Source organism: Drosophila albomicans, unplaced genomic scaffold (genome assembly GCF_009650485.2).
Source record: "Drosophila albomicans strain 15112-1751.03 unplaced genomic scaffold, ASM965048v2 utg000142l_pilon, whole genome shotgun sequence".
NCBI classification, from domain to species: domain Eukaryota; kingdom Metazoa; phylum Arthropoda; class Insecta; order Diptera; family Drosophilidae; genus Drosophila; species Drosophila albomicans.
In genome coordinates this window covers 60485-81368 of record NW_026263530.1, presented here as the reverse complement: position 1 = coordinate 81368, position 20884 = coordinate 60485, and the positions used below count along the sequence as shown (strand labels likewise).

The following is a 20884-nucleotide window of genomic DNA, read 5'->3' as shown; positions in this document are numbered from 1 at the left end:
AACTTATAAGCACTTGGCTTATACTTAAGTACATTTCTAATGTAATTTTTAATAAGTTTAATAATGAGTGAATCCGCCGTTTTTCGATATAACTTCATATAAACGATCGGGAAGCGAGCTATACAAATTTTGGAGTGTTTGCAGCGAAATTGTTGTCCAGTCCGTTTGAATTGCCGCAACTAAAGTTGTTTTGCTATCAAATTGGCTGCCTCTTTCATATACCTTGCGCGATAGCAACCCCCATACGTTTTTCATTATACGGTCAGGTGAATATGGGGGCCATTCGAGCAAGTCCACATTTTGATCCTTAATCCATTCGTGCGAGACTCTTTACATTGAAAATAACATAAACTGAAACAATTTTAAAAATAAGAAAAGGTTACTCTTATAGCTCTAGATTAGTACTTTAATTAGAGCTAAGAATGGTTTTTGAATTTTCTTTTCTGTTTTGTTTTCTTTTCTGATAATTGCATAACGAATTTATATATTTTATCGTAAGACAGAATAAGTACCTCAAATCAATCTTAGCTCTAAATATAGTGCTTATCTAATACTTTAAGAATAACATTCACTTATTTTTAAAATTGTTTCAACTTATGTTATTTTCACTGCAGTGCACTGTAAAGGAATTATCCATATACATACTAAATAAAGACTTGTGGGAAACTGCGTTTTTAAGGAATTGATTATATTATCGTTAAGTTATTAAGATTTTCCATTCAACTTTCAGTATGAAATTAATTTAAAACAAGTAAGAAAGTTACAGTCGAGTGTGCTCGACTGTGAGATACCCGCTACCCATTTTTAATAAAGGCAAAATATTGCGGTATCATTTTGAAAATATACCGAAAATACTTTAAAAAATACTAAAAATATACCGAATGGTATATTTGGTATATCAATATAGTACCGCATTCAAAATATACCATAGACGGCTCAATATACCAGATTGTCAGCCAAAGTAACTAAGACCCTTCTAAGTAGGCGTTTTTGCCCATACAAAGTATTTCTTTTTATAACTTCGACAAATTTTATCTGATCGCAACCAAATTCAAATCAAATCCAAATCAGGAATCATAACTACTATAGTTATTATTATATATACCAAAATTTGCAACTCTAGCTTTAAAATTACGCTTGTTATTCGATTTTTTTGATTTGCGGGGGCGGAAGTGGGCGTGGCAAAAATTTGAAACAAACTTGATCTGCGTGCAAACATAACAAATGCTGTCGAAAAAAAAATTATAGCTCTATCTCTCGTAGTCTCTGAGATCTAGGTGTTCATACGGACAGACGGACGGACATACAGACACACAGACGGACAGACGGACATGGCTAGATCGTCTCGGCTGTTGACGCTGATCATGAATATATATACTTTATAGGGTCGGAGATGCCTCCTTTTACCTGTTACATACATTTCCTGTCGGCACAAAGTTATAATACCCTTCTACCCTATGGGTAGCGGGTATAAACACATTAAATTTATTCTATTGGAAGGTGGAAGATCGGCGGAGATATAACTTTTCATAGAGACATACATAACTCCGCGCTGAGATATGTCGCCTTGAAACGTCATATCTCATCGCGTAGATATGTCGTTTACAAAAACGTCATATCTCACGGCGGAGTTATGGCGCTTTTAAAACGACATATCTCCGCCGAACAAAAAAAACAAAATATCTCCGCAAAAAAAAACGACATAACTCCGCTCGAAAATTTTTAGCCAGCGGAGATATATTGCTATGCCATTGCTGATCTTTTTGCAGCGGGAGACATATCATTAAATGTTAGTTTTAAGAATTTGGTGAAGTTGAGAAAACACAATAACATTAACTAACACATATGAATATTAAATCAACGCTGGCTAGTACTAGTACTATAGAACTCTTGGGGTCCAATGAAAGTTTAAGATTCAGATTTTCTTGCATACTCAAAATGTGTTTATTAATTGTAGTTGTTTTACATCACTAAAGAATTTTTGTAAAACTCAAATGACCTTATCATAGGCTACATATGCAAATAAAAATAATGATTATATAATTAAAGCACATATTTTGCAATATAAAACTGCTTTAATTCTAGAAGGCACATTTTTAGATCAGATCGTAATTTAAATTATACAAAGGTCCATAATGGATGAACCTCAAATTAAATTTAATAAACTGCATTTTTACAGAGGTTTCATCCGATCTGCTTTTCCCGATCGCGATGTAGTTGGGTAAGCAAGTGCAAGCGCAATTGGGTGACGCTTTCTAACATTACGTTACACAATTTGCATTGCAGCATTGACATATCTCTTCGACTACAAAATGATTGAATATGTTAATTATTTGTAAGGTAAATACTCAAGGCGTATAAATACTTACAAGTTGCGCCACTCGTAAAGTTGTTTGCAATTCGCTTGTAAGGCCAACAAGTTACTCATATTCTCGATTTCGAGTTCGTAATAGCAATGTATGGGCAATATGGCTCGCTTGCCAAACGGTTCGGCGGCAGGTTCCAAATCAGACATGTCCTCCCAAACATAATCAGAATTTGACAGGTTACGTTCAATAAAACTCCGATCTTTGTTCAGAAGCCTACAAAATAAAGAAATTAAAAAAGAATCGCAACAATTGATAGTTATTTATAAAGACCGTGTAAGCAAAGATTGCAGTTGATTAAAAATAGTAGCACGACCCTCATCTCTAGCGGTGGGCAGTTGATTAGGGTCGCTGTGGAAGAACAACATGTCGATATTGTAACGCATTTGATTGATCTAAAATATAAGTTTCAAAATTTTAAAATTAAATCAATTATATTGCAAAATAATATTTACAATACGAATATCGTCCTCAAGAACTGCGACATCCAAATTAACGACCATGTCGTGCTCTTCAAAATGAGATTGCATAGTTTTTGGATTAAAGCCAAGTCCAGCTAAAATACACACGTATTTCGTACGTTCCTTATTGCATTTGATTTGCATGGAGGGACAAAAGAGCATAGTCATCAATGCAGAAAAGCCGTGAATATTTGGCATAAGAGTAGTGCCTCGAGCAGTCAACTTATCACCATCGGTTTCACTAACAGACGCTGCCACCACCATTTGATTATGACGATCTTGTGGGTCGGAATCTAGAAGAACACCATTAACTGATTCTCGCTCAATAACCACAGTCTTAAATAAGCCGACGCGTAGCATTGAACACATAGATGTTTCAAGTGGACTGTATGGCCCTTTAAGCATTATAGTTTGATTGCATTTATTCAGAGGCGGTGGCTTCAAGTTTTGGTCAGTTGGGTTCTGAGCAGAACGTAAATAATCCTCGTTGATGTGATGTTTTTCCTCATGGCTTACATGGCACTCAACCTCTTGCTTGCGTATGCGAAAGTCATGATCCTTACGCGACATATAATCTTCATCTGCTCGACGAGCCAATTGTCGTTCCACAAGTTTGTCATTGAGTAGTCCATCAGGCATATGCAGTAATACAGCAGCGACGTTGTTGACCAATGAGTATATCTCCAATTCAATAGTTCCGCACTTTGATACTGTAGTCAACATTTTTCGACTGCCTCATTATCCCAACGGTTATAGTTGCTAACAATGACGATGGCTGTATCAAAGCCAGCCGGCATTCAAGCATATGCGGTGGCAGTTGATCTAATTTATATTTCAGCTCATATGGCATCACTCGCAGCTGATCTATAGCCAATAATGCTGTATTACCGTAATCAATGAAGCGCACACTAAAACTTTGGATTCCCATTTGCTTGAGTTTCGACCCTGATGACAGTTGCGCGCTGAAAGTGTTGCTTATGCATTGCAGAAGCTCCAGGCCCGTTGTAATAATGCTTGGATTCTTCACATGACAGCTAAGGTGCTGTGGTGAATTAATTAGTTCAGTCATGCTGTCGATGCGATCCAACAATTCATTTGGTTGAAAGTAAAACTTGCTACAATTTACAATCTACAAAAACAAAAATGATTCGTATTTATTAGTTAAAAACTGTGTCGTTTATTTATATATCGGGATTTTGCACTTACATGCGATATTTTGCCTGCCACAATCTTGTCAAAAACAGATGGTAGCTCAACATTCCATTTCTTGCATGGTGGCACCCAGGTGCTGTCAATGACAACTCCAATCCGTGTTGTTCAACATACTTAAGAGCACTGGTTTTTCTGAAAAAAAAATCATCAAAATTTAATGATTAAAGAATCGAAACCTTAGAAATATAGCTAACATTTTCATGAAAAATGGACATTTCATTTAGAAAATATTATCAATTAAAGCGAATTGTACTGTTATCTTACTCTATAAACGTGAAGAGGGCGATATGCATTATTTAGACGCATTCTAACAGCCTTGTAAACCTCGGTCGCGACGCGTCCCGGCACATGAATGGGATTCATGTAATTATATTCATCGTCATCCTCTTTAAATGTTACAAATATCTTTTCAGAACCATGCGAAAATGTAACATCCATTTTCTTGGCCGGAATTTTTGCCTCTAAAAATAATTCCTTAATCCGTCGAGTATATAATTCACCCATATACCGTGGCTCAAATTTAGTAAAGTAGACAGTGCGACAAGGATCGTTGCCATTAATAGCTCGGTATATGTTGCTATCGTAGTCCTCGTTTGCTTTATCGGCGCGCATGAAATAATTGGGATAAAATGCGCCGGCAATGATTACTTTCAAAACTATGGATTTTTGACGATCATTCCAAGACTTGCAAGCACTAGATGGCATGTTTTGTAGATACATAGAAGTACAGCGTTGCTGCAGGTCTTGTACCATCAAATGCATCTCTCGAAGAGAACGCAAACAAACACAAAACCGCCGAGCCCATTGGTGTTCCGAATCCTTTTGCATTCTGTCCTGACATATGTTCAGATACATCTAAAAAGATCCCAAATTCATAAATTTTACAGTCAAATACTTTGCGTGTATATTAAGAGACTTTACTAACTTTGTACATGCGATATACAGCAATCATGTCCGACCCAGAACCATCGGAGAAAGCGTAGCGCATCCAAAAAGCTTCATTTTGTCCTCGTCTTTCAGTGAGAAACAATCCACGAACAGACATGCCAGCAGCTATGAGACAAATTCGGACACGACCTTGTTTCTCTCAATCTTCAATAAAATGTCGTGACCTTTCGTGACTTACCCATGATAATAGCCTCGTCGAGGCAATTAAATACGTAACCAATTATAATAAGGCGGCTCAAACGCACGTCTAGGGGGAGACGTGTCATAATGCGACCCCATGGGTGATATCGCGCGTCGAGATCCTCGTAAACTCCATCAACCGTTGTAAAAAGGGCTCCAACTTCCTTCAGCAAGAGGACCGTGTTGTGTATGTCGAATAGATTTGGTGGCGACATCGCTAGGGCCAGAATTTCAGTTGGGCTACCCATGTCAAGTTCCTTGGCTTTTAGTATCGAATTCTCAAGTGGCGATCGAAGCATCTCGGGGACTCCAAACTCTTTCATTTCATTTAAATAAAAGTCCTTTGTGACCATACGATAAACACGACCACTTCGTAACGTCCAACACGTCCAGCTCGTTGGCGACAATTCACTTTGGAGGCCCACTCCAAGCGAAGGCTTTTAAAATTCGATGCAGAGTTGGTATGTAGCACTTTGGTTAAGCAAAAGTCAATGACATAGGATACATCTGGCACGGTTATAGAGCTCTCCGAAATATTTGTAGTCAGTATCACCTTGCGATGGCCAACGGGAGGTGGTTGAAAGACTTCTGCTTGAGCCTCGGGCGACAACAACGAATGGCATCGCACAATTGTAATTTCAGTACTGGGACTGTGAATGTGAAATCAATCAGTTAACGGATAATAAAATATTAAGTTAATTTATTTACTTTTCTCCCATTACTTGTTTAATATGCTCGGCCATAGTATCAATCTCATGGATGCCTGGCAAAAAAATGAGCACTGCTCCTGTGCGCTTCGACTCCTCATAGGTTTGTCGGGATGTCCCAACCGCCTTGCGTTCCATGTTGTCAATCACCAAAAGTATTTTAATGGCATCGCCATAGCGATCTGGTGATATACCTGGTTCCCGCTGTTGGGGCTCATCCTTGCAATGAATATTCTTGAACTGATCTCTATAGAATTTAACTAGCGGATATTTGCGGCCATGACTAGCAGTAACCACGGGTGGTATCCACGAAGTGCTAGCAAAATACTTGCAGAACTCGTTAGCATCAATAGTGGCAGACATCAGGATGACTTTGACATGACGTGAATTCAGTGCCAGCAGTCGGCGTACAACAATCAACAAAAAGTCCATGTCCTCATCCCGCTCATGTACCTCATCCAAGATAATGTGAGTGTAGTGTGTGAGTGTCTTTTGATTAATGAGATTATTCAACAATACACCTGTGGTACAATACAATAAGCGAGTGTCCTCCATATTAGCGGGACGGTGTAGGCCAACTTGATATCCACACACAGTTCCTGGTTGCCATTGCCGTTCCTGACAAACACGATTGGCAATCGATATGGCAGCGATACGTCGTGGCTGTGTTACAACAATTTTACAGAATTCGCGCCTCTTGAAAGCTTCATCCAATATGTACTGCGGCACCTGTTGGAAAAAAAAAACAAATTAAACTCCCGACACCTATTATTAATAAAAGCAAAACACTGCAATATATATACATAAATGACTATGATCAAATATATACTTAATACGGTTACACACATTTTCTGTATAAACGAAGATACTCTACAGTATGTAATGGTTAAAAAAATCTTAGAAATTTAAAATAAAAATTCATGAAATTAATGTCAGTTGTTGCAAGTTGCAACGTCTTGGACGGTACCAATGACAAGTTGAAGCTGTTCTCATCATGCTGTAAAGAAATACAATCAAAACACATGTACTCAGTGCAGACCAACCACATCGAGATGATTGAGACAACATTGGCGGTGTTGCATCTTACGGAAGAGAGTTGCCTGCTGATGGCGAGCTAACGGTGAAGGAAACTCAACGAATTGCATGCATATAATTTATTCCATTCATCTCAAACTTGGGACCCGCTTGTCTGTTTTGTCAAGAAACTATGTATATCACGCACCCTTTGAGTAGCACAACTCCCAAAGAAGCTTTTACTTTTAGCAATTCGTACAAGAGAATGCATTTCTTGGTGCTTGTGAAATTTTGGAAAACCCTGAAGACAGCAAAAAGCAATGGACTCCAATAACATCAATTGAAGCCAAAGAGAGTCAATCTCAACGAAGAGCTTAACTGCCAAGCGATTTATAAGCAACTCTGCCGACTTGAGGAATCTTACAACACGCATATGATACGGCATACGCACTTCATCTGCGCCCACAAAGATCTTTATTGATATTCAGAATATTTTCGTTAAAATCAGAGGTCTGCATAGAATATTTAATCCATATATAAATTAAAAAGCATACCTGTGTAGTTTTACCACAGCCCGTCTCTCCTTTAATATAACCACCGGATTATCATTAATGGCGGCCATAATTTCTCCACAATGTGCATATATGGGCAAATTCTTGTCCCGATTTAAATCGAAGTGATATTTCTCATAGTAGGCTTCATCAGAGCGCACGCGAGGCTGCTCTTCCATTTCGCCGTCATCGTCGTCACTATCCAAATCATTAAGTGTTTTATTGCGCACTGAATAGTTGTTCTTGTCATCATCCATCTGTAAAGTCAACATACATATATATACATGTACATATATTCTTGAAAGATGTCTCAAATTCCCATTCATTTACTTCGCCGTACCCACACTCATTCAATTTTAACATACATACATACACACATCGTGTATAAACTTTTTTTCTTACTTTCTTCATGAGTTCTTTTCTTTCTCAACGATTTCATTCACATAATCCGTGCCAACCATTTTGCGTTTAATCGGATTGGAGTCTTTAGTCTCCACGGCTAGAATTTTGGGATCGCCAGTTATACACCCTTGTAAAGCGGTTCCTCGCTTGAATTCCTTTGAAAAATCGGAGTCCATGCTGACATTAAGTTTCAGCGTTCACTTCAAATAAAACTAGTATGCAACAGAGCGGTTAACCGGTAAATGAAAAAAGCACCTCAAAATATCGATATATTCATTAGTTAGACAGCGTTTACCAACACAGACTAAAATATTCGCAGTAAACGGACTAGCTGTCTATAAACTATCGATTTTTTTCGCTCCAATATCTAAATATTTTTAATTCTATTAAAATTAAATTATATCTTTAAAATTAATTTAAATGTTGACGATATATTTAAAAAATGTGTAACGCTTCTGCTACTGAAAATACTATTTTTATAATTTGAAACTATTTTGTAAATGGAAACTTATCGCTGTTAATAACAGCTGTCAAAATGTTAATTCGTTGGATGGCAAACACAGCATAACATACAAATTCATTGAACGTGACAGTACTCAATTCAGAATTATTTTTCCATTTGATGTTAACAAATAAATAAAAAATACAAATCTAAAATTGATGTTCTCATTCATTCTATTGTTGTACAGTGAGGATTCTGTCAATGTAGTTTTGCTTTTGGAATCAAAGTAAATATTCCCAATATTTATATAATTTCATTAGTATTTTATATTTTTCAATATAAATCGGTTAAAAATACTAGCAACTACTAGTTATGTGTATATGTATGTGGTGCGCTTCTAACCTATACCCTCGTTTCGATGTTAGTAAATGCATTGCTGCATGTACACATGTACACATGCGTGCATATAAAAATCGAAAGTTTATTTCAACCTTTATTAATTTATTACTTTCAGGCGGAATCAACGTGACCTGGCACGAGATAAAAATCAAAAGAAGCAGGCTGAACAGACAAAAGGCAAAATAACTGATGGAATGGCAGTGGAACAATTTAAATCCAAGAAAAAGGGATATCACAAGAACTGCAAAAAATGTATAATGTCATCTGATAATTTAGGGACGTTGAATTATGCCAGAAAAACAGAAGAAAAAGGATAAATAGTCTGTTGATACTGCTGGACGGAGCAAATAAAAACGCTTACATGTAGAGAGGGCAGAGATTAACGTACTGTCTTGCTTGGAGAGAAAACATATGAGATCAAGCGCAAAACTTGGAGCAAAAATCACAATCTGGAGTGGTATCTATTCTTCTGGATATTAAATTTTTAATCACAAATAAGTAGCTAATAAGCTGCCAAATAGCAACATCTAAACACTCATCTCACAAGAATCTTGACAGAGCCGCTCGTCTTCACCATGCTTGGCATGCTTTCCTAGGACAGTAAAAGCCGGAGAGCGGTCCCAAAGTCAAATTTGCAGCAAGCGTAGGCGTAAGTAATAACATGGAACAAACTATAATCCATTACGTTTCTTCTTTTTTGTTTTGCATCAGCCATAGGAACATGCCTTTACTCTTTCAATAAGAATTGGCTTGACCTCGGACATTGGCTTTTGTCCAAGTACTGTATACGCAGAAACGCAGAGACATGGATTTTAAATAATGTAATGGAAAATACATTATCAGATTGGAAATTAACGTATGTTCAATAAAAATAGTCCTTTTTGGGTGTACACCTGGTTCGAGTTCCGGTCAACGCGTTCACATCATTTGGTTTTCACTCTTTCTACTCATAAAGGTGACAGCTTGCACATTATATAGATGTAACAATAAATACATACTCTGCATAATAACTGTTGGTTGAATTCGGATGTTCTTGTACAAGTTGGACTCAAAGTTTGATATGAATTTGCATTCGATTCTGGGCGTTCATGGTCGGGGATTTATGGTTAATTCATTCAATCGTTAATCTCGGCAAGTTTATTACAAAACCGGATTGCCTGACTACTGGATTGCTCGTCCGTTCCTAAAATGAACGGCGGTCGCCTGGCCAGTAACCAGCATATTGATGAGGCCCCCATACTTTCTTGAATCGTTCTCAGACGCATCATGATGTGCGCCAATATCGATGATAGATAGTGATTATGTGTTCCGGTGAGTAAGCAATGCAATTCCACGTGAGCTGTTCGCTTCATAATCTATCCATGGCTCCTTCTACTTCAGTGTTAAACTAAACGAGCAAAATCAATTGATCATCGAATGCACTAAACAAAGACTCAAAACTTTGTTCGACAAAATTCAAATTTAAGGACTTTTAGTAAGCCCCTAAATCGCATGCCCTACTACGCGTTATGTGAGTTGGAAATGAGAATGTTGAACTAGTTGAACTACGACAATGGTTGTAGATAACTTATCTAACATATGTATGTAGGTGTAAATAAAAAATAATATACGTTAACCAAATACAATAACAAAAAAGTAAAATTAACTTGAAAATTTAGTTCTGAATACATGTAGTTTACCGGTCAACCTCCAACACAACATAACCCAAAGAAGAGGCTATCTATCTATAAATTAAAGTTTCATTAAATTTGAATATTAAAATAAATATATACATATATATATTTTCATTTTGTCAGCAAAGTTTCCATTGATGGTCATGTTGAGGAAGACCATGAAACGCCTTTCCAGCAGTTTTTGTGTTTGGTATTTCAATGGCTTGATATTTGTAACTGCGTCAAAGTCGGCATGTAGTGGATGTAGATGAGATGCTGACCCCTCATTTTTGCCTTTGGTTGTTGAAGTAATTTGTTAGTAATAAACTCACATATGGGCATATACAGGATCGCATGTGTGATATTCAAACATCTTTAAACGAACAAAATTGTGTCAAAAATATACATTCTGCAAAATGTTTTTTACGTGTGTACATTGCAAAAATTTTTGAAAATAAGACTAGCCTCCAATAGTTGTCGTTTTCGAATTATTAATAAAAACACAAGACATTTGACTTTGTCTTGAAAAATGTGTAAGTCGGCGAAATGAAGTAATGTATCCGATAGCAAAAATATTATAAATCAACATTTTAACCTTAAACAAACAAGAAAAAGACCAAATCTAATTAGAAACGCTGCCGTGCATTGTTTTTAGCAACTATTTCCTGGAAATGACGATATATAATGCTCTTTGTTCTGCCTGGTGACTAGCTTAAAAAGGAGCCCCGAGAAAGTTATTTCTTTCAAACTAAATTTTAAAAAAATGCATAAGTGCACAATTAGAAGCGGTCTTTTCAGTTCAGTTTATTAACACTTCCATTTTCCAATATGCATGTTTGCTTTTGTTTTGCAGACTTCAAACATCAATTAACTTGCGTTGCACTCGTTGAAATGAGAGTTCTACGTTAATATTGCTTCGGGGTAGCAACATATGTATCTCCGCGCGACATATTTCCGCCAAACAAAAAAACGACATAACTCCGCGCGGAGATATGTCGTTTTTTGTTCGGTGGAGATTTGTCGTTTTAAAAGCGCCATAACTCCGCGAGGAGCTATGACGTTACGAAAACGACATTTCTTCGCCGATTTATTAGAGACTCATCTTACACTTGAATGAATAATGTATTATGTATAATAGATAATATATATGTACATATACATATGTTATTAACATATGTTAGTAAATGTATATGTACATACGTATGAACATACACAATGTGTATATTTTTGTTCAAATTAACAGCGCGCTATAACCATTTGGCTAGTTTCCACGCTCGATTACCGATATACGTTCTGATTTCGCCTCTTGTTAATGAGTTTAGCCTATATCCACTGCGACTCAGTTCTTTTACGTTCGAACCGACATTTGTTTCTTATGAGAAACGAAAAAACCGAGGTTTTTTAGTGCAGTGGAAATAGGCTATTACTCTATTATTGCTTACTCTGGTCACATCTGGTGGCAGCACTGATGAGTACATATGAGTGGGAACGCCCAAAATTGCAAAATTCTTGGTATCCCATTATTCGCTAGTATGTGAGGTACACTTTTAAAAAATTTGGGGAATATACATATGGGCACGGGACATTCGTACGCGTTCAAAGTAAAAACACGGTAAAAAGGAAACATTTTTTTTTTCAAATGAAAAGCTTAATGTATTGTAGTATGTGCATATATCGAGGGTACACTGTACCAATAGCTAAGCAGCAACACTTAGTCGTATTGCATAAATAAACAAACTCAAGTGGACGCGAAATACGATCACCCACTTCTGCTGCACTCTAAGACAGCATTCAAGCTATGTCAGCATTCCCATGCTGACCACTTACAATATATATATGTATATGCCCATAAAACTCTCTCTCCATAACATAGTATATAAGATATATATATATATGCAGCTGCTCTTCTACGCAGTGGCATTCTACCATTATGTACTTAGGCTAAGCCAACCGAATTATTTGAATAAAAGAACATTCACAGTTTGACAACAGATCAGCACTGACGTGCTGCAACTATTTTCCTTGACTACGAACTTAAAACATTTTTATCACATGGCGACCGTGACAAAAGAGCTAAGGCTCTTCGGATAGTTTTATTTTAAAACAAAAACAACCCAAAAAATAATGGCGATATAATCAAAAGACAAATAATGATATAAACGTTTATCAATTCAACAATTATCTGGCTGCAGTGAAATGATGAAACACACAAAACAAAAATCATAAGTTAAAAAAAAAATGAAACAAATAAAAGTCGGGCAGTCCATAAAAACGAAATAACGTAGTCGAGTCAAGTAAAAAAAAAAGTTAACAAAACTATGGTGTGCACGTCCGCACACTATAGCAGCGAAAGAGTAGCAGATGAGCTACAATAGCGAATGACCACCAGGCCGACGTTTCAACACCCTGCTCCTGTCGAGCAAAGGACCCTGCCAAGACTTAAAGAGGCAATAGAGGCAGATCCGGCCGCGGGACCAAAGCCCTTGACCATAGAAGAAAACAAGGCAAGGACACCTAAGAAGAAGCGAGGTGGCCGCCGGGTAAAATTGCTCAACTTAAGAAGACTGAACAACGAGATGCTGAAGACGGCAACCAACGGGGAAGACCGACAGCGACCGAGCGCCTTGCAGCCATCAACATTCAACTTCGCGGTGCGAAGTAAAGCGGCGAGCTGCTTTTAAAAGCCATAGCCCCAACCGCCCCAATATTATTAATGTTGCCGATGCGATTTCCGCTGCAACAACAAAAACAACAATTACTAACGTAATTGACGCCCATATTCACAACTAACACATTATACTCAGTCTTAAACTTAATATAAGTAGAGAAACATCGTAAACTTGCTTATTTGCAATTTATGTAAACTGAGTATAATGAATTCATTCATTAATTAGGGAAACGGTATAGAGTTTTAATGTGAACTAAACAAAGGAAGATAATAATTGTCAATTATTCAAGATATATATATGTTTTTATCTAATCTAGATCTATCTATATCGTTAACTAAAATTTTGCTCACAATGGGGGGCACCAAGTCAAAAGCGGACGGTAACACCGTAAATGTTGTAAATACAGTAGAAGTCGTGGATACAACTCCACACTTAGACGGACTGTACGTGCTACTTTTGATTTTAGTAATAATATCAGCCTTTAACCTAGTACTGAAGATATATCTTCTTCATAAGAGATCGTTGAGAAAGACTTACATGGGTCGAGCCAACGATTTAGACAAAATATAAAAAAAAAATACTATCGTACGTGACCATCACGTACCTCCTAGTACAGACCATCATAGTACAGATCATACCACAGGGGTACAGGTGCGATTACATCGCTAAAATGTACATACATGGAATGGCTAAACCTAGTAAAAGCTATAAACAATATTAGAGATGCTTTTGATAAATCATATAAATGCATCAACAAAAGCGCTCCGATAAAACTCAAACGCTTATTTATCACATAAAGGTATTGATAACGCAATACAACGCGCTACAAAATCTTATATTAAAGAACAGAGAAAAACTCACTGAAGAACATAAAGCTCAATGCTTAAAAGTTCTCAGTTCATTCGGTAAAGGACTACATAATACTAGTGTTAGACACAGTATTATAATAGAAGTACCAACCGAAATATCGAAAATAGCGGAATTTGACGAAAGCCAGCTAAAAGAACGGAACGAGTCACAAACCCAAGAGGATTGGGATATCGAAAGCGATATCGAGTCCATAGAAGAGAAAAAGACAAATATAAACATGGCCAATACAGTGGAAGCTCAGAGAGCATACCTGAAACAGGTATCCGCCACAATACCTGAATTCGATGGTAAGAAACTCCATCTAAATAGGTTTGTGACAGCATTAAAGTTGACGGATCTCACTAAAGGAGATCAAGAAGCTTTAGCAGTAGAGGTCATAAAGACAAAAATTATTGGACCATTGACATATAAAGTCGAACATGCGACATCTATACAGGCAATAATTAACATATTGCAGGCAAACGTAAAAGGCGAATCGCCTGACGTTATAAAAGCCCAAGTTGATGAATGCCCAACAAAAAGGCAAAACCGCGTCCCAGTACGCTACCGACGTAGACAACATGCGTAAGCAGCTTGAAGCAGCTTACATAGACGGCGGATTAGACGCCGATAATGCCGACAAATTCGCGACAAAAGAGTCGATATCGGCAATGATCAAAAATTGTGCCAATGAGTCACTAAAAATGATCTTAACAGCAGGTACATTCAGTACATTCAACGATGCAATGGAAAAATATATACATTGCAGTACAGAAATGACCGGCAATGCCAACACCGTCTTATTCTACAATGGGAATAATAGATGAGGTAATTATAATGCCAACTACCGCGGTAGAGGCAGAAATAATTACAACCAGAATGGTAACAACAATAATAACAGAAGTCGCGGAAGCGGCCGTGGCAATAACAGAGGCGGAGGTAACCGAAGGGGTAACCAAAGCCAAAATAATAATCAACATCAAAATGATAATAACAACCGAAATGTGCGTAACGTACAATCGGAAAACAGTCAAACCCCCTTAAGCAATCAGCAGTAAAGGTGTTTAAATTGAACCTAAATCTGAGTATCTTCATTAAAGCAAAAAACTACAAAACAAACACAGTTCTTACATTATTAATAGACACAGGTGCAGACATTTCATTGCTAAAAGACAAAGCAAATGAATATAGCAACTTAAATTTCAGCAATATATCAAATATTACAGGTATTGGACAAGGAACCATACAGTCTATAGGAGCAATCGATCTTGACCTACGCATTCAGGATGTTCTAATACCACATAAATTTCATGTAGTACCTGAGAATTTTCCGGTACCATGCGATGGCATAATCGGTTTAGATTTCATTAAAAAATACAATTGCATATTAGAATTTCAAAGCAATCAAGACTGGTTCATAATAAGAACCAATAACTTCAATAGACATATAAACATTCCAATTTTACACAACTTAGATTCTAACACATTATTATTGCCAGCTAGATGCGAAGTAATTAGACAAGTCAAATTACTCACTAGCGAAAAAACGGTTGTAATACCAAATCAGGAGCTACAACCGGGCATAATAATAGCAAGCACAATTGTCGATAGCGAAAACGCATTGATTCGCATTATAAATACAAATAATAAAGACGCCATAATAGAAGGCGCAAAGATCAAATGCGAATCATTGGAAGACTATGACATTTGTACAACACCATTAGAAAATGATAATAGAACCAAAGAAATCTTTAAACAGTTGAGATTTCCTAAACAGTTTAATACAGTACTAACTAATTTATGCACCGAATTTAGCGATATATTTGGCTTAGAAACAGAATCAATATCAGCTAACAATTTTTACAAACAAAAACTCAGATTAGGAGATAAAACACCGGTCTATATAAAAAACTATCGTATGGCAGATAGTCAAAAACCAGAAATCGCTAGACAAGTTAAGAAATTAATAGATGATGGAATTGTTGAACCATCAATGTCCGAATATAATAGTCCATTACTTTTGGTTCCAAAGAAACCACTTCCGAATTCAACAGAAAAAAGATGGCGATTAGCAGTAGACTATCGTCAAATAAATAAGAAACTATTGTCAGACAAATTTCCACTTCCAAGAATAGAAGACATTCTTGATCAATTAGGAAGAGCAAAATATTTTTCATGTCTCGACCTAATGTCTGGATTCCACCAGATAGAACTAGAAAAAAAGTATAGAGATATAACATCATTTTCAACAGCCAACGGCTCATATCGCTTCACGCGACTACCATACGGACTGAAAGTAGCACCAAACTCTTTCCAACGTATGATGACACTTGCATTCTCTGGTCTTGAACCATCACAAGCATTTCTATATATGGATGATTTAGTAGTAATAGGTTGTTCAGAAAAACATATGCTCAAAAATTTAACAAATGTATTCGAGCTATGTAGGCAACATAATCTGAAACTACATCCTGGGAAATGTTCTTTCTTCATGAAAGAAGTCACATATTTGGGACACAAATGTACCGATAAAGGTATACTCCCAGATGACACCAAATATGAAGTTATAGAAAAATATCCTATACCAACAGATGCTGACAGTGCTAGACGTTTCGTAGCCTTCTGTAACTGTTACAGACGTTTCATTAAAAATTTTTCTGATCACTCACGCCACTTAACGAGGCTTTGTAAAAAGAATGTCCAATTCGAATGGACAGCAGAATGCAATAGTGCATTCGAATATTTAAAAAAGGAATTAATGAAACCAACAATATTGCAGTACCCAGATTTCAGCAAAGAATTTTGCATAACAACCGATGCTAGTAAACACGCATGCGGAGCGGTACTTACACAAGACCACAATGGTCAACAACTTCCAGTGGCATACGCTTCAAGAATGTTCACTCAAGGTGAAAGTAATAAGTCCACTACAGAACAAGAATTAGAGGCCATTCATTGGGCCATAAATCATTTTCGACCATACATATATGGCAAGCATTTCATGGTAAAAAGCGATCATAGACCATTGTCATACCTATTCTCTATGAAAAATCCGAGTTCCAAACTCACTCGCATGAGGCTGGACTTAGAAGAGTATGACTTTACAATAGAATATCTTAAGGGGAAAGATAACCATATTGCGGACGCCTTGTCACGCATAACAATAAAAGAATTGAAAACAATTAATAGAGAAATACTAAAAGTAACGACTATATCAAAAGCTGCACAGGAAAATTCTTGCAAAGAAGACAAGAAGGTCAAAACAAAAAATAAAAATGAGCAAATAATAGAAAAGCCTATGAAGTTGTCAACAATAATGACACAAAGAAACATGTTCTAATCAAAATAGATAAACACAAGTGTTTATTAAAACGAGGAAAAACAATTGTTTCACGCTTTGATGTTAATGACTTGTATTCTAATGAAACATTTGATCTAAATCAATTCTTTCAAAGGCTTATTTCAAAAGCCGGAATGCATAAAATAACAAAAATGCGAATATCACCAAGTGAACAAATATTCGAATTTGTATCACTAAATGAATTTAAAACAAAGGGCAATCGAATACTCGAAAAAGTAGAACTAGCTATTCTACAAAAGGGTGATAATCATAGAAAAAAACGACGAAGCTCAAATTAAAGAAATTTTGACAAAATTCCATGATGATCCTATAGAAGGAGGCCACACGGGTATCGCGCGAATCCTGTCAAAAATCAAAAGATTTTATTATTGGCCACAAATGACTAAGACAATATCAAAGTATGTAAAGACTTGTTTGAAATGCCAGCAAGCCAAAACAACAACACATACCAAAACACCATTAACATTGACACCAACGCCAGCAACAGCATTTGATACCGTTTTAATTGATACCATTGGTCCATTACCGAAATCGGAAGACGGAAATGAGTATGCAGTTACAATCATATGCGATTTAACTAAGTTTTTAGTCACTATTCCAACTCCGAATAAAAGTGCTCAAACAGTTGCAAAGGCTATATTCGAATCATTTGTATTGAAGTACGGTCCAATGAAGACGTTCATTACGGATCAAGGTACAGAATACAAAAATTCACTTATAAACGAATTATGCAAATATATGCATATAGAAAATCTAACATCTAGCGCTCACCATCATCAAACTCTAGGAACAATAGAAAGAAGCCACCGAACTTTCAATGAATATATTCGTTCATATATATCAGTTGACAAAAGTGATTGGGACATTTGGTTACCATATTTCACTTATTGTTTCAACACAACACCCTCAATAGTTCATGACTATTGCCCATATGAACTAGTATTTGGCAGATTACCCAGACAATTTAAAGATTTCAGTAAAATAAACAAGATAGACCCAATATACAACATAGAAGACTATTCCAAAGAACTAAAATGCAGACTAGAAATGTCATACAATAGAGCTAGAAGAATGTTAGAAAAAGCAAAAGCAGATAGAAAATTAAGATACGATAAGAATATAAATAATTTTGATTTAAAAATAGGAGATAAAGTATTGCTTAAAAACGAAACAGGTCATAAGTTAGATAATAGATACGAAGGTCCTTACGACGTATTAGATATAGGAGTAAATGACAACATAACTATTAAAATACAAAATAAGAAACAACAGGTAGTACATAAAGATAGGCTAAAAAAGCAAATATAGAACAAAAAAAAAAAGGTCTGATCAGCCAAAAAAAAAAATATATATATAAAGACATAAATATGTTTGAATTTTAATAATTTAAAAAAAAAATTTTATTTCTTTTTGTTCATTTAAAACTCAATATCAGAAATCATTTTAATTCATTAATATTATATTCACTAATATGTTCCAATTATGATATAATTTATAGAAAATAACTTCACTTCACGCTTTTTCAAAAGGAGGGAGGTGTAGTATGTGCATATATCGAGGGTACACTGTACCAATAGCTAAGCAGCAACACTTAGTCGTATTGCATAAATAAACAAACTCAAGTGGACGCGAAATACGATCACCCACTTCTGCTGCACTCTAAGACAGCATTTAAGATATGTCAGCATTCCCATGCTGACCACTTACAATATATATATGTATATGCCCATAAAACTCTCTCTCCATAACATAGTATATAAGATATATATAGTAATATATCCACCACCAGAATAATTTCTCGTACATGACAAACACTCACAATTATTCCCCTTCCAAATTCTTTCCCACAAATCATATCATAAACATAAACATTTGTCGCGACGGCACCAACTGTTACAAACAAAAAAGATCCTATTACATTGGCGATCGTGCCACTTCCAAAAAATCCAAAGTCCATTAAAATTTTCCATTTACAACTTGAGGACTCAGCATTACTGCACTAACACAAACACAAAACATCACACGTATGTTAGCCCTAAGTCGTAATAAGAACTTTCATGTTAGAGCTCAGCATATTGTGAGTTCAGTTTTTTAAGAGACACTTTCTCACTTAAGACGCGTAGCCCGCGAGCTTATAAATAAAAATAAAGTAGTCTATTAAGTAAACAAAAATAAATCCTTGTGTTTTATTTTTTTTACTGTTCGTGCACCGCGAACATCTAATTGCGCAGCCGGTAGCGATACGTCGTACTAGTTACTGAATCAACGAAGCAGTCGTGAACCGCTAGAAGGACTCTAACATTGTCCTGGGTAAACGCGTCCTAGTTGTGAACTATACAAAACGTATCCGCAAAAAGAACATCTACGTGTGTGAGTGAATTATCAAAACGGCAATACAAAAAACATTGTAAAAACCCGTCATAATAAAAAACTCAAAAACCCGAACCACGTGTGTAAATCAATAACAAATCAAAAATGGCAACCGAACTAACAGAAGGACACTTAAACCAGTGTATAAATCAAATCAAACACGTGCCAGCGTTTGATAACGGAGCAGAAAATTTGTCGGCATTTATAAAGAGAATAGATTTTATTCTGTCTCTATACCCAACAACTGATGTACGCCAAAGTAGCGTAATCTTCGGTGCTATTGAACGACAACTGGATGGAGAAGCCTTGCGTACATCCCAGATTACGCAATCCAACAATTGGATGTCGCTGAGATCGTCCCTAATCGAGGAATTCAGGACACAGACACCTTATGAAGAGTTACTAAAGAAGACTATACAACACCAACTGGAATGGAAGTCTACGTAAGTTCGTCGAAGAGCTCGAGAGAAAAATCCTATATTGTTAGCAATAAGTTAGCACTAGACACTGACAGTAGCACAGCAATAATATACAGAAATGCACTAAAAATTACTACAAAAAAATGTAATAACCAGAAAATTACCAGACAGGATATACATGACCTTAGCAAGGCATGATATAACTTCAATAAGCAAGCTAAAAGCAGTTGCTCAAACAGAAGGCATTTATGAGTCTTATGAGACTCAGAATAACCATAAAAGCGAAAACAACAGTCGCAGAAATCAAAATAAATCTTACGCGAACTATTCAAACAATTTTCATTCAGATGATTCGTCCAATTCGAGACCACAAAACAATTACTCAAATTCAAATCAGAATAATCAAAACCTTCACCAAGAATTCAATAAAAAACTTAATGAAGCTCAAACCCAAAACCCTTATAACTATTCGAGGGATACCTCAACAAGCCGTGGGCCTAACCCACCGATGAAAAGACAAAGGGAAAGCAAAGTGGCCAGTTCAAAAATGGAGCAAGTTGAAAATTTTCATCAAAATGCCTCGGAACAAAATGCAGAACAAACACACCATACATAAAAATCAAAATGAATGAAGTAAACCTAAAATGTATCATTGATACAGGTTCTTCAATAAACCTTTTAAAACAAAATAATTTCAGTTTTCGACTTATAAAAATCCAATCAATGTCCAAACAATTAATGGCACTACTGAATTATCAGAAAGTATACTTTTTGGTCCTAGTAGACTTTGCCCAATAAAACAAAAATTTTACATTCATAATTTTTCTGAAAATTATGACATGCTATTAGGAAGAGAATACTTAAAAGCCAGTAAATCCCAAA

At 36.2% G+C, this 20884-nt stretch overlaps 1 long non-coding RNA gene and 1 pseudogene across 3 annotated transcripts; one reads left to right on the top strand and one right to left on the bottom strand.

The window, feature by feature from the left end:
* Positions 1-2184: 2184 nt before the first annotated feature.
* LOC117577241 (probable ATP-dependent RNA helicase spindle-E) lies at positions 2185-8246 on the bottom strand (annotated as a pseudogene).
* Positions 8247-8807: 561 nt separating this feature from the next.
* LOC117577293 (uncharacterized) lies at positions 8808-10493 on the top strand. Of its 3 annotated transcripts, XR_007955534.1 has the most exons (4): positions 8808-9331; positions 9394-9538; positions 9638-9993; positions 10063-10296. It is a non-coding gene; the product is annotated as an uncharacterized LOC117577293 (long non-coding RNA). The 3 variants fall into 3 exon arrangements; XR_007955533.1 differs by lacking the exon at positions 10063-10296 and adding an exon at positions 10479-10493 and having other exon boundaries at positions 9394-9993; XR_007955532.1 differs by having other exon boundaries at positions 9394-9993; positions 10063-10286.
* Positions 10494-20884: the final 10391 nt, after the last annotated feature.